The sequence below is a fragment of the Lactuca sativa genome, chromosome 3, assembly GCF_002870075.4.
Source record: "Lactuca sativa cultivar Salinas chromosome 3, Lsat_Salinas_v11, whole genome shotgun sequence".
NCBI lineage: Eukaryota > Viridiplantae > Streptophyta > Magnoliopsida > Asterales > Asteraceae > Lactuca > Lactuca sativa.
Window position 1 is genome coordinate 222,451,204 of NC_056625.2, and position 15,955 is coordinate 222,467,158.

Consider the following 15,955-nt stretch of genomic DNA (forward strand, 5'->3'; position numbering starts at 1 on the left):
TTGTATTTGGTATTTTGGGGAACTCACTAAGCGTTTATGCTTACAGTTGTTGTGTTATGTGTTTCAGGTACTAGCAAGGATCAGGGGAAGGCACCGACATGATCTGTACACACTCATAGAGATTATGTTTTGAGATTATGGGATTTGTTTGTTGTGATGACATTGGATACAGTTTGTTTAGATATTGTCTTTGATGATTAAAAATATGATTGAAAAATGAAAAATTGTTTTGAAAATTTATGTTGTTACAAGTTGCTATCAGAGCCTTGGTTTGAGGGATTCGGGTGCATCCTCGGATGTATTTGAACTCAAACTGAGGATTTGAGAAAGTATTCATAAAATAAACAATTTTTCTAAGAGAGTAAAAGATTTTGAGGAAGGCAGAACGGAGCAGTGTGTACGATCAGACAGCGCTCGAATGGTGATTTCCCAAAATACCCCTACATTATGTGTTATGAGATATTATGTGATATGCTATGCATGCTGAAAGTAGGCTAGGTATTCTAATTAGGACTAGAGTCACCTGATTTGTGATGCCTTAGCCTAGGATGATTTATGTTGCTATGAGATGCTTGAGAGAGAATAGGTAGCAGTGAGGAGCTTCTGAGAGGCCTACCGAAAGGTAGCCTATGCTAGCGATATGTAGAGTACTTGTGATCTAGGATCCAAGGAAGAGGACTTGGGGTGAATACTGATGCGGTGTGGTCGGTAGTATAGGGCTCGTACTACTGAAGACACTGAATCAGTGCGTAGTCCAAGTAAGAATCCTTAGGGTACTATGGAACAAGTAGGGTTGAGTTATCGAGTGCAAGTGTGCTCGAGGAAGTCTCTGATATTATTAAGTTGTATTTCAGAGACATCATGGTTGGGACATGCCACATACCTGAGACGAGCGGCGTGAGTGATGAGGAGCTTCGTCAGATGATCCACAATGAGGTGGAAGTGGCGATTCGAGCCGAGATTCCGGAGATGTTTGGGTCTATCAAGACCACATTGATTGAGACTTTTGATGAGCGGTACGCAGCGGTGACTGAGGTTGCGGCTGCTGCAGCTACTGTAGTTGTTGTTGCTACCAGGCCTCAGGGAGTTGACTCGTTGTTTCGAGAGTTCAGCAACACAAAGCCACCAGAGTTTGACGGGACGTAGGATATGATCGATGTGATGAGATGGATTTCTGATATTGAGGGATGCTCCTACACATTTTCATGTCCGTAGCATCTGAGGGTACGGTTTGCGCTGAACCAGCTTCGCTTGGGAGCGAAGGACTGGTGGAAGTTCGTGCCTGCGAGCTTCACTTTTGCAGAGATTTCAGAGGTGACCTGGGAGAGGTTCACCACCATGTTCAGAGACGAGTAGGGCACTGATTCTTTTACTATGGTTACCAGGTAATTTCATGAGAGAGAAATGTTCTGCCCTGAGCAGGTGTCTACCGAGCACGCACGCATGAGCCGGTATTTGGGCATTTTGAGGAGGGATATTTGGGAGTTCGTGTCGATATCGACTTATCGGATATTTGCTGAGGTCCAGGAAAATGCCCAGAAGAGGGAGATTGAGTCGGAGACTAAAGCCAGGGAGGAGGCCGAGTCACAGGGGATGGATCGACGGCCGGCACAGTCTCAGCCGGCAACCAAGCGGGCAAAGCCCACTGATTCGAGATCTAGATGCAAGAAGGTTCGCACTTGCGGGAAGTGCGGCAAGGGACATGACGGAGCTTGTCGATTGGGTGGTTGCTATAAATGTGGAAAGGAGGGGCATATAGCCAAGGATTTCCCCAAGGGGTTCATGGTTTGCTTCCATTGCAACCAGACAGGCCATCAGAAGGCCGAGTGTCCGCAACTGCGGGGGACAGCACAGGGAGCACCGTAGGGATCTGCCCCTGCCGCCGTGCGAGCTACTGAGGTTTGGCCGGTGAAGGCCGAGGCACCGAAGGCTTGCATGAGAGCCTTCCAGTTGACAGTGGAGGAGGTCCGCGCAGCGCCCGATGTCGTGGCTGGTATGTATTCTTTCATTTTTTATGCTGAGTTTGAGATGTTGTGCTTATATTATGGTATGCGTAGGTACTTTTCTTGTGAATTTTGTACCTGCTTTGGTGTTATTTGACTCGGTTGCGAGTCGGTCGTTTGTTTCTTTAGCGTTTAGTCAGCACATCAGTACCCGACAAGAGGCGTTGAGTCGACCTCTACGAGTTTGTATAGCTGACGAGCGAGTAGTGTATGCTACGGATGTGAGTCGAGGATGTATACTCAAGATCTTCAGTGTTGAGTTCCTAATAGATTTGGTCCCGATTGCAATAGGGGGCATGTGTGTCATAGTGGGCATGGATTAGTTGAGCCGATTTGGGGCTGTTATAGACTGCGAGTGACAGTTTGTGATGCTACGAGACCCTAGTGGGGGAGTACTTACGATGTATGGCGAGGGTACCCGATGTGAGTCAGCATTTTGTTTAGCTGCCAGAGCGAGACAAAGTTTACAGCAGGGCTGCAGCGGGTTTGTAGCCTATGTGATGGACACACGAGTGGCCACTGGGAGGCCAAGTTCGATTGATGATGTGCCGATAGTGCGTGAGTTCCCAGATGTTTTTCCCAAGGAGTTGTCGGGTGTGCCTCCCATGAGGCATGTAGAGTTCCGTATCGATTTGGTTCCGGGGGCAGTGCCTATCGCCAAGGCGCCTTATTATCACACCCCAAAACCTAGAATGGCGGAAATGTTCCGGTGTGGAGGACGTCATGTGAAGTATCATAACAGTGTAAAGTAGTACACAAGCAACAACATCATCCATTGCATTAAAAGTAAAGTTTTAATACATGTGTGTGCTTTCATAATGTACAACAATAAAATGAATAATCAAAATAAGACGAGTCTTGTCTGTGCTCCGTCTTCTCAAAGCCTGGCCATCGTACATGTCTAACTGGTGACCTGAGAATACAAGTTATTTTGAAAGCGCGTATCACCCTAAAGCTAGTGAATTCATAAGTATTTAAGTGTCATTGTCTTGTTTTGGAATTCTGTTATGAATGCCATGTAAATCTTTAAATGAAACAGTTGATGTAAGTATGAAAACCCTAGAAAATCTCATGTTTCCTACTAGTATGAAACGTAGTCTTCTACCAAGACCCGAATGTTTTGCTATAAGAATGATAATTTTTCCTTGTTTTTGATTATTACAAACAATACTTAGTCTAACTCATCGTTTATATGAATGTATCACAAAATAAAGTAAATAGGAAAATAATATAATAGTCTTCTACCAAGACCCGAATGTTTTGCTATGATAATGATAGTTTTTCCTTCTTTTTGACTATTACAAATAGTACTTAGTCTAACTCATCGTTTATGTGAATGTATCACAAAATAAAGTAAATAGGAAAAATATAATCATGTAAGTGTTATCCTTTTGTGTTAGGATTAACACAACATCGCGATTTGCGAAATGTATAACCTTTGAACATCCGTAGATTGTTCAATTTTCCTCTGTAGCTACAGCAGGTGGGAGGAAGGGTTAGTCCCGTAAAGGTACTCCTAATATAAGTATTAACCGTAGGCATCCGTAGATGTTCATCAACCTCTGTAGCGAACAGTAGGCCCAAGGAATGGTTAGTCCCGTAAAGGTACCCCTAATATAAGTAATAACCGTAGGCATCCGTAGATGTTCATCTACCACTGGTGCTAACAGGTGGGTTTTGGAATGGTTAGTCCCGTCTAGATATCCTGTTGAACTGGGATAGGCAGGACAATTTACACAGAAGGTACTAATAAATCACCCTAGTGAATCGAGGTACAAGTATCCATTTAAGTGTATACAGGAAAATGTATGTACGTAAAGGTACTCATGTAAGGTATTCATGTAGGCGTATTCATGTAAGAGCATTCATGTAAGCGTATTAATGTAAGCGTATCTATGTAAGCGTATTCATGTAAGTGTATTCATGTAAGCGTATTCATGTAAGCATATTCATGTAACATGTAATGTATAGTATAGACTCATGAATGAACTGACTCTGATATAATTCCTTGTAATAGGAATAATGTTATGTATCTCCTAACTATCCCTATAATAGTTAACTGGAAGGTAACTGATTGTCCAAACAGATTTATACACCCTTGCTACACAAGAGTGTGGGAAACTGAATGAATGATGAAAACTATAACATCAATACATATAAAAGAACATAAGTATATAGATATAGTTTTGTTCAGGAAGGTAAAAATGGTTTTGTAAGACATCTGAGAGTTTGGAAAAATAATTAACAATGACTTGATGTCATTTTAATAAACATTTCAAACGTAATACTTTTGCTATCAAGGTATTTTTAAGATATAAAACCATTTCATGCATCACATTTTGTAGTATGTGAAAACTGTTGAATGAAAACACAGTTATAAATACATATGATTGATTTAATAACATGTTGTTTTCTACTTGTATCCCCCCCCATTAAAGCATTTAAAATCATTTAAAACATTGATTAAGGGGTATGAACTCACCTGTAGATGGTGGTTTGGATGAACTGAATGACGTAGGATAGCTAGGTGACAAGTGAGGACTTGTTCACACTCAATGATCCTAGTTAACATATAATCACACATACATGTATCCAATTAGACTTTAAACCAATAATTGACAAGGTTAAGACATCCTAAGGCATGTAAAACACCTTATATAAGTGCTACAAGTCATAAGGATTGCACCTAGGTGCTAAAGGACCTTGCTATTGTGTTTGGGGTTCATGGGTAAGCTCCCTTGGAGTTTACGGTTTTCATGACCTTGACCTAATGAGTTTACAGTCGTAAACTCCTCTCTTTTTGTCAATAAGTCGTTTTGAGGTTTTGTAAGTCCTTTGAAGCATTTCTACTTGGTGGTTTGGCCTTTGGAAGAGATTTGGGCATCATTACACTCCTTTGAGGAGTTTACAGCCTCATGGTCATTTCTCTTTGGGTTTACTACCTTAAACCCATAAGTTTGGTATTTGGGGGTTTTCAAGTCCTTAGCTCAATCATGGCAATAATCTAGGTTAGATTTAGGCATAAGGAATAACCATTGGACTTTTATGGGACTTTTATGCACTTTTTGGGTGTTTACGGTTTTGGGAGATCCCTAAACCGTAAGCACATAAAAATGTAAGTATTTGGCGCTTTCTGTGTGATAAACTCATCAAGGATGAAGCTAGACAAGTCCCTAAGGCATGGTGAAGCATCTAGGCACCTTAAGGCACCACTTTGCACCATAAATGGGGTTTACGATTTTGGGAGCCTCCCAAAACCATGAACACCTTGATCTTGGTGTTCTTGGGACTTTTCTTTGATGTTAATATGTAATACAAGCTTAATAAGACTCAAGGATGGAAGTACTTACTATAAGGAAGCTTGGATTTAGCTAAAAGTCCAAGAACACTTAGTGTGTGTTCTTGGTGTTTTTGGAAATCTAATCAAAACACAAAAATGAATGGATGAATAGATGCACAAACACTAGATTAAGTGTTGTATCAACTTGGAATGGTTAGAACACTTACAAGTTTAAATATCTTGAATTGATTCAAAGATGATACTTGAGAGTGTTTATTGAGTTTACTCTTTTGGAGTTTACTCTTTTAGGGTGAAAAATGAAAAGTGACTAACTTTGAGGAGTAAACTCATGCTTATGCATGAGTTCACGATTTTTGGAAGTTTTTCCGACCCAAACATAAAATTTTGGTCATGAACTTCTAAGACACGAGGTGCTTGCGGTTTTTAAATTTCAAAACCCAAGACGACACTTTCTTTCACCCGTTCGTTTAAAGAATAATATTAAAATAATCAAATGAACTTATTTTTCCCAAAAACAAGTAAAAGTGAACTTGACTTATAATATGAAGTGATTGACTTCTAGGGTTTGATCGAATGAAAATTCCGAGTTGTCACACTTATCGCCTTGCGCCACCAGAGATGCAAGAGTTATCTTCGCAACTTCAAGAGCTGCTGGGGAAGGGGTTTATTAGACCGAGTAGCTCACCATTGGGAGCGCCGATTCTTTTTGTCAAGAAAAAGGATGGTTCACACCAGATGTGCATGGATTACCGGGAGTTGAACTAGTTGACGGCCAAGAACCGTTACCCATTACCGAGGATCGACGATCTGTTCGATCAGTTGCAGGGGGCGTCTTGGTTCTCCAAGATAGACTTGAGGTCTGGGTATCATCAAATGAGAGTGCGGGATGAAGATATCCAGATGACGGCGTTCAGAACTCGTTATGAGCATTACGAGTTCGTGGTAATGCTTTTCAGGCTCACCAATGCACCGGCGACGTTCATGGATCTCATGAACAGGGTGTGCAGGCCGATGTTGGATCGTTCGGTGATCGTGTTCATTGATGATATTTTGGTGTATTCAAGATCTAAAGAGCAGCATGAGGGGCATCTGAGAGAGATTCTTGGGGTATTGAGGTCAGAGAGGCTTTATGCCAAATTCTCCAAGTGTGAGTTCTTGTTACGGAAGGTCCAGTTTGTGGGGCATCTCGTCAACCAGAATGGGATTTTGGTCGATCCGGCCAAGATTAAGGCGGTTATGAGGTGGGAGGTGCCGAGATCATCCACCGAGATCAGGAGTTTTCTAGGATTGGTCAGCTACTATCGGAGATTTATCAAGGATTTCTCCAAGATCTTCGTGCCTCTCACCAGGTTGAGCCGGAAGGGTGTTGCTTTTTCATGGGGTCCGGAGCAGCAGACCTCGTTTGAGACACTTCACCAGAGACTATGCGAGGCTCCAGTGTTAGCCCTCCCGGAAGGGATGGAGGATTTTGTGGTGTAGTGTGACGCATCGATATCGGGGTTGGGTGCGGTACTTATGCAAAGGGAGCATGTGATAGCGTATGCATTGAGGCAACTGAAGCCTCATGAGACGAGGTATCCCACCCACAATCTGGAGTTGGGGGTAGTGGTGTTCGCCCTCAAGATCTGGCATCACTATTTGTATGGGGTTCGGTGTACCATATACATGGACCATAAGATCTTGAAGTATCTGATGGATCAGCCCAACCTGAACACGCGCCAGAGGAGATGGTTGGACATGGTAAATGATTACGATTGTGAGATCCTGTACCACCTGGGCAAAGCTAATGTTGTAGCTGATGCCCTGAGCCGTAGGGCAGAGAGTGCCCCGATTCGAGACATTTGTATGTGATAGACAGTGATGAATCTAGTGTTGGACACCATTCGGGAGGCCTAGGGAGAGGCTGTGAGAATGGAGAACCACAAGAGAGAGCGGGTGACTGGGTAGATACCTGAGTTCGTTACCGATAGCCGCGGGCTAATGACCTTTCAGGGTCAGATTTGGGTATCGTATGCAGGCGAAGCATGTACCACTTTGATGGAGGAGGCGCACCGATCGAGGTTCTCGATCCATCCCAGGGCCACTAAGATGTATTTGGATCTGAAGAAAGATTATTTGTGGCTTTGTATGAAGAGGGATGTTGCATGGTTGGTTAAGAGGTGCCTGACCTGTCGCAGGGTTAAGGCTGAGCACCAGCGCCCGCACGGCAAGTTGCAGCTACTTGAGATTCCCCAGTGGAAGTGGGAACAGATTTCCATGGATTTTATCACCAAATTGCCAAGGACCACCAAGGGTGTCGATTCAATTTGGGTGATTGTCGACCGGCTGACGAAGAGCGCTCACTTTCTTGCTATCAGGGAGAGCTCTTCTACAGAGAGATTAGCAGAATTCTATGTAAGGGAGGTGATATCGTGGCATGGAGTACTGATGTGCACAAAAGTACCCACTAATTTTAATATTTATAACCTGACAAACTTAAACTAACTATGCACTTATAGGTAGTGTACATCGTCAGATTACAGTATAGTTTGGGTAAGTCGGGTGTCGATCACAGGGAACGGTGTTACTAATTAATTTACTTACTATTAAATTAACCTAATTATTAACAAGTTTAAAAGGGGTTTTATCTGATTTTACAAGATCAGACGAACTTAAATCAGATTCAATAAGTAAAAACACACTCTTGTTTAGTTTGAATCCACATCTTTCTTATGGCTAGCTAATGTTTATGGATCATCTAGTTGGCTTTAGTTGTATTAGTAATTTAGTTCTAACTTTACCAATAATTAACTAATTCATGTCAAACCATGTATGTTCACACACAATTAAACACAAAACTAATTATGAATGTAAATATGCTATGTAAGATTTGTTATATAAACGCAATTATAGTCACAATACACATTCTCTAGCACAGTTAGGCTTATTTACTCTAATTACTAACTAAGATTGGTCAATCCTAGCTCTAACAATTCAATGTTCACTAAATCATTAGGTAAACAAGTTCATGTAGTTAATGGTCACTAAGCTACACAGAACATGCAATCAAGCAATTAGGGAAACAAACATAAGCATGCTAGGTAATACAAATCAAACACAAGCAATTTTACCAACTAAATAAATCCATAAAAATTTAGCTATTCATAAGTTAGAAGCTTCATCTAGCTAAACAAGAGTAGCTAGATTCAGCTGCTCATCATAGCAACTAACAAAATAACACAAGTTGAATTGATTGGAAACATGTTCTTAATTAACTAAAATAAACTAAATTATGGACCTTCACTCTTTTTGGTGTTGAAACCCTCTTCCCAGAACTTTTCTCTCCTCAAAATCACCTTCTGGAACTCCTCTTTCCAGCCAAAAGTTGCCTCTATTCGTAATGGTCAAGGATTTATATAGTTGCTGATATCCATAAATTCACGTCGTGAATAATAAGATATTCACGTCGTGAGTTGTAGATAACCATGCCCGTCAAGGATTCCTTCACCCACGTACATATCTTCTAGAACCAACGATTCACGTCGTGAATAATCTTTTTCCATATTTTCTTCTCTTTTTAATCTCTTAATTCCCAAAGTTTCTTTCTTTAACGCTTTTAGTCCCTTTTTCTTCAAAATGTCTTCTTTTTTGCTGTAAATAACATTTAAGCTCATAAGTACCATTATTCTAAACAAATTACCAACTTTTTAATAAAAATGTACTTAAATATTGCCTAAAAATAAGTATAAATATGGCAATATCAAAATACCCCACACTTAGACTTTGCTTGCCCTCAAGCAAATTTAAACTTAACCCTTGATTACTAACATCACATAGAACAATCCGACTCCAGCTCAGCCATTATGCCAAGACCTCAACGCATGCATTTGTGTCTAAAATTTTCCTAAATTACCCCCCCCATACTTTAAATACTCACAATCTTGATAAACACTCGCCCACTTTTTCCGAACAATGCTCATTTTATGCAACCCTCCGAATCCATCCGTAGAAAACCTCCTTATCCTCAAGGTATTTTTAGTTGAGCAACCTAAGCATACATAATCTAGAATTACAATCTATGATACCACTATGGAGCTCTTTTGGAATTCTTCACTTCCTTGATAATTTGATCTTTGATTTCTTTGAATTCACCACCTTTGTTGTTTTGATTTCTGGTATCTTCAACTTTTTGAATTTCTTGCAATTTTGATCTTTTGATCTTCACTTTATTTGCTCCAAAATTCTTCAAACTTTTCTTGCAATTCTCTCTTTTTTTCTTTTTTACATGTACCTCACTTTTTTCACTCAAAACCTACATGCTTAAGCAGAGGCGCTCAACCTCAACCTTTATTGGTTAATGATAATAATTTTCCTAGATACATTTCAGGTTTAGGCTGCTAAACATATTGCATCCCTCAAACCAAGCGGGGTTATGTTTTTGTTCCATGATTTCACTAAAATAAGGGAGGTCACAAATGCACTATAACGTATATTGGCTCAACTAAACATTTGAACTTTTATCGGATCATCCCATATAACACTAGCAACTACAGTTTATTATCATTACTAGATTCAATTATTAAAAATTTCAATTTTAAATTTTCAGTTTTACTATCAAATTCCATCATTATCTAGCAATTTACTTTTTCTACCCCTACCCCACACTTATTTCATACAATGCCCTCACTGTATGCATAAAAAATAAAGAAAAAGGAGAAAAAGGAACAAACTCCCCTGGGATAGTGGCGTGAACATCTCCAAAAGTGTGGAAAACGTGCATCTTGAATATGGACTCCAAAAATAGAAACTTGGGTCTTGAACTCGCAAAATAAGGAGTATACCGGCAAAACATGAAATCGAGCCTTCAATCATCTTCAAATATGGTGTAAATCTCCAAAAGTAGAATGACCAATGTGGGAAAGCATACGCCACATTGTATGGTGGTAAAAATGAGCCAAAATAATCTTGAATATATTGACAAGAAGAATAGCATCAACCCATAGAACACTAAAATATCAAGGGCCTTCAAATTGTAAAAATCTCATATTCACGATGTGAGTTCGAGACAATTCACGACGTGAAACCGAAACTAAGCGTATTCTGAGAACCTCCTGATAACTGACTCACGACGTGAATAATAAAAGTTCACGTCGTGAAAACCGGGCAGTCAGAAAAACATTGCCAATTCTTCTAATAATGTCTTAATGTATTAAGACTCTTTTAAATTCATCAGTTTATGACTCTTTCGCTGACTCTCCACTCTCTTGACTCACCCCACACTGATTTTGAAAATATGGGTCTCGACTCTCGGCGTTAAACACTCGCAGCTAAAGACGTAAGCACTCATAAATCGCTATCCTCTCAAGGCGCTCCTAGCAATTTCTGAGAAACAACCAACAACGGAGAGTAACATAATACTCAAAGTAGTTCTTACAATCCCATAAAAACAAACTAAAAACAAACGAAAAACAAATCAAACAAAATAAAAATAAATAACGATCAATCATCTTCCTCTTCCTCATGTGCTCCACTGGTTCCAGCTCCATCACCTCCACGTCCACCATACTCCGACCATCGTGGGCAAATCGGCTAATGATACCCTAAATGAGGTGGCTGCTCCACCCCAAGATGTCGGACAACATTCTCCATAGTGCAACCTATCCAATTCACACTCAACGATAACTGGTCAAAGTAACCAGCCATATCACTCCCAAAAGGCGCACCAACCATGGAAGCAGGTGGGCGTATCGGCTGCCCGCGGTCTCCCCTTCCTCTCACGTTCTTGCGCCTCGGTCTCGGCTCTGATGTAGGTTGGTCAGCCGGCTGATCATCCTCATCATCACCCTCAACATCTGATGGAACAATGCCCCAATGTGACCCAAAATTTTTGACCACCCGCATAGTTTCCAAATATCCCATACCAAAGTCATGCTCTTCCACACACGTCATGGATCTAGTAATATCGGGAACAACCAAATGATAAGAGCGGGCCAAACGGGTACATAAATGCCCCCCACAAATGGGGCTCCCAGGGCGCGAACTTGCGGCAGACCCGACCAGGAAACACGCTAGAAAATACGGGATGTTGCAACAGACACCAGGTTGTAAGATGCACCATAAGAAAAATAAGTTCTGCTTAGTCACTTTTTCTCCATGCCTCTTATGGTTGATGGAAAAGGTGATGAACTGGTGGAGTAAACGATGAATCGGGGACCGAATACTGCTCTTGGGAGATACGCCGGAATTAAACATCCCGGAGGCAATATTATGCCAGAAAGAATACCCCATGACACCCTCCGCATATCCTCTAGCAGCCCCACTCAAAAACATGCCAAACTCGGGAGTCATAGCCTCCTGTCGATCATACAGTCCTACTCTCCAAGCAAACTCAACCAGGCTGCACTCCCGGTACTCACCCCCCAAACGAAATACCAACGTCTGTGGCCAGTGTGGATCTTGAACAATTTCTTGAAATGTCACCGTTGCGAAAAACTCGACACAAAACTCCTTGTAGACCTGCTCTTGCACCCAGAACAGATTCTGCCAACCAGAACAGGTAAATGAATACCCGTCTCCGATAAATATCTTTGTCAAAAAAGGGCCCACCCGGTCTACGAGCCCTACTTCCCTTAATCGTGTCCAATTGACTATTGGAGCAACTGCAATTTCCCTGTTGTAGAGCCACCCCAATCTGTTGTTCCAACGGGTCAAAACACCGCGGGGCGTTGTCGCGGGAAAATTGTAAAACGGGAGCAAACCCGCAACCCCAGCTGGAACCTCTCTTCTTGGAACCATTCCTGCAAAAACAAGGAAAAACCACAGCCAAAAAAATAATCCACAAATTAGACATAAAGGAAAATGAATTCTGTTCAGCCCCGGAATTCACGTCGTGAATCCTGTAAGATTCACGTCGTGAATTCGCATTCACAGAAGGTAGAAACGCAACAATAACGGGTAAATCCAGTCAAAATAACAATGGGTTTTACTCCTATACTACTTCCAAGCACTTAGCATGAACATTCAAAGGTTATTACGAACTTTGAAGAGTTAATTTCGTCATTTCACTCAATTAACAAACCCTAACCCTAAGTTCATCTACTAGAGAAAAAATTAAACTTAAAACCAATAATTATTACCTTTGTTGGAAGTATTACGTAAGCACAAGGATGATTAGTAGAGTTGTCGGCTAAAATCGCAGCAATGGGGACCAAGGGGGGGACCAATTTCTGCTTTCACTACGTGAACAATAAACAATTGAAGGGTTTACTGGTTTCTAGGGATTTATTCTGTGGTCCCATACTTTTGAAAATTCACGTCGTGAGTTCTTAAGGATTCACGTCGTGAATAGTGTCTGGGCTTAAGTTTGGGCCATGTACTCACGGACTGATCTTGGGCTTGCTAGTCTAATGGGCTAAGCCATATCATGGATTATTTGTCCGGTTCATTCATAATTCACATCGTGAATTGCTAAAATTTCACGTCGTGAATAAAGTCTGGAAGAGAAAAATCAATTTTGACTTTAAACTAAGTTCTCAATTATTACTACTTCCATTTTAAGGTCCCTACATTCAGTGCTTAATTATGTTCTAATAGAGTTGGATGACATGATCTAAGTTTTTAAAACTAAAATGCAAAAAGAAAAAGAAAAAATTTGCAAACCAAACTCGGGTTGCCTCCCGAGAAGCGCTTCTTTTTCTTGGAGTCTTGAGCTGGACTCCGTGCCTCCTACGTTGAGTCCTCGGAAGAATCCACCACTAGGATCTTTTGTTCCTTGAATCGCCTCCCTTTAGTTTCTTCCTTGCACTTCATAGCATCCTCCTCTTCTTTCACCATCGGCTTTGTCACTCTTGAAGTGACCTCCTCTTCATCACTTGTCATCTCCTCATCCTCTCTGCTCACCCAAGAAGGTGGACTCTTGTAAACTATGACTTCAACCAAAAATGGAACAGATGCTCTAGGTTTTGTTCTTATGACTTGATGAACTACCTTGATCTCTTCTTCCATAAGCTTTTCCGGTTCTTCAAGTTCATTATCTTCATTGATTGTGAACACCTCTTCTTGAACATGATCCTTTGGGAAGCCATCTTCTATCCCAAAAACTTCTTTTTCATCTCCAACTCTCAAGGTGAGCTTAGACTCGCGAATATCAACCAAATCTCCAGCAGTGTTAAGCAATGGACGGCCAAGGATAATTGGAACATCGGGATCTTCCTTCATATCCAAAACTACAAAATCGATTGGAAAAACAAATTTTCCAATTTTCACCAAAATATCCTCCATTATGCCCTGGGGTTGTGTCACTGAACGGTTCGCCATGTGAATCGGCATTTTTGTAGCCTTCATCTTCTGAATTTCCAGTTTTTTATAAAATGAAAAAGGCATCAAATTAATGCTAGCCCCAGAATCGGCTAAAGCATTAACCTTCAATTTATTACCAAACTCACATGGAAGAGTGAGGCGTCCAGGATCCCCCATCTTCTCTGGTGTCTCTCCCAACACAGCTTTTGAGCTTTATTCACTTAGAACCACCTTAGACTGCTTCTTTAATTGCTTGCGAGTGTCTACCAAATCTTGCAGTAATTTTTGATGCTTGGGAGTTTTGGATAAAGACTCGACAAAGGGAGTATTGATCGGGATCCCCTTCACATGCTTGACAAACTCTCTATGCTCTCTCTCCAGTGGACTAAGGGTAGCTTGGGATGGAAAAGGCAAAGGCGACTTATAAACCGAACCAACTACAAAATTTTTTTGTTCATGACGGGCCCACGTCGTGAACATATAAGGTTCACGTCGTGAATTCTGGAACTCAGCAGCTTCATGATTTTCGAGCTTGGTCTTCTTCATCTTTGGATCGGGCTGCTGTGGTTCTTCTTCCAATGCCACAAGGAACTCAGAGATGGCTTCTTCTTCGGTGTCTATTGCCATTACATGAGATTGGGTCTTCGTTTCGGTATTTTTCGGGGATAACTTCTCATGAACTAGAGTGGCTAGTTGACCAACTTGAACTTCAAGGTTATGGATGGAGGCTTGCTGATTCTTAATTAAAGTTTTCTGTTCATTAATAGCAGAATCAATGGCATCGTGTCTCTTTTCCGAAGCTTCCATTAACTTCATCAACAAAGTCTCTAGATCGGGTTTCTTCTCGGCTGGTGGCTGCTCCTTTTGATAAAAGCCTCGACCTGTCTGCCTATACTTCTCTTCTTTTTGCTTCTTATACTATTCATACGGTAGCCACTCCTTCTTCGGTTTCCTCCAGTCCTCATCAAACTTATCCCCACTTGAGCAGCACACTTGAGCTTTTATGTTCCCAAACTCATCTAAATTGCAGTCCTTGGTCAAGTGTGGACCACTACATCTCTCGCAACCCACTCTTATGGCATGTATTGACTGGTCCATTTGTGTTATCCTTCGATCCAAATTATTCAGCATAGCCATCACAACTGCTATTTCTTCAATTTGGACCCCTCCACTGCTTTTGATTCCATCTTGCCTAGGGTTGTGGTATTCGCGAGAGTGCTTCGTGAATTCTTCAATCAACTCCTTAACCTCCCTTGGATTTTTCTTTATCAAAGGTCCTTGAGAATCAAGGAGTTGTCTCGTCATAATGTTGACCCCATCATAGAAGATTGGCATCTCTTGTTGCACATTTAGATCATGCTGAGGGCAATTTCTGAGCAAGCCCTTGTACCGCTCCCATGCTTCGTATAATGACTCCCCCGGCTGTTGCTCAAAGTTGGTTATTGCCTTCTTGAGTTTGGCTATCTTGGATGGCGGGCAAAACTGGTCCAGGAATTGCTCACGCATTTGAGCCCAAGTAGTAATTGTACCCGGTGGGAGTGACTTTAACCACTCCTTAGCAGCTCCTTTGAAAGTGATGGGAAGCATTCTAAGCAAGACTGTGTTTCTGTTGACATTTGGGACATTGAAGTAATTTGCAATGTCGTTGACTTCATCTAGATGCTTAAAAGTATCCTCATGATCTTTCCCAAAAAATGGTATATCCTTCAGTGCAATCAATATGTGCCCCTTCAACTCGAATGTGGCAGTGGAAGGTATTGCGGGTTGGACTAAACCGGGACCCATATCTTCTCAGATCCGCTTCTTGTAAGCTCCCATGGACATCTCTTCAATTGCTGCCATCTCGTTCCTTGGCTCATTCTCAGGTTCGCTCGTGTGTTCTTAAAATTCCGGCTCGGTATCGTATTCGGACTCGGTTTGGACGGGTGTTTGATCCAAGTGCTCAAAGTTGCTCTTGTGCCTCGCGGATGAACTTGACTCTCCTGTCTTCTTTCCCGACTTCCTTGAAAAACCTGACTTCAATTCTTGTAAGGGCGTCTTTTTCTTGTGAATTGCAGACTCGGGATCTTCAAGTGGTGGCACCAAGGGTGTGTTTGAGCCTCTGGTCATGAACTCCTGCAACTTGCTAAACTAAAAAAACGTAAAACTGAACTAAAATAAGAAAATACTAAAAACTGAAATTACAGCTTTCACGTCGTGAGTTTATTAAAACTCACATCGTGAATTCTATGACAGAAATAGAAAACAAAATTTTTGTTATATGCTAACCTACTAAGCTAAGCTAATAAACAAAAATAAATAACCAATTAACCTTTTTGCAGATTTTATTCCATAAAAAAGGGGTCGATTAATCTAATGCAACTAAATAAACTAA

General features: G+C 41.2%; 1 non-coding gene across 1 annotated transcript; it reads left to right on the top strand.

Annotated features, from left to right (window-relative positions):
- The first annotated feature begins 14,932 nt into the window (after positions 1-14,932).
- On the top strand, positions 14,933-15,039 carry LOC111909199 (small nucleolar RNA R71). Its single transcript, XR_002856116.1, has one exon. It is a non-coding gene; the product is annotated as a small nucleolar RNA R71 (small nucleolar RNA).
- Positions 15,040-15,955: the final 916 nt, after the last annotated feature.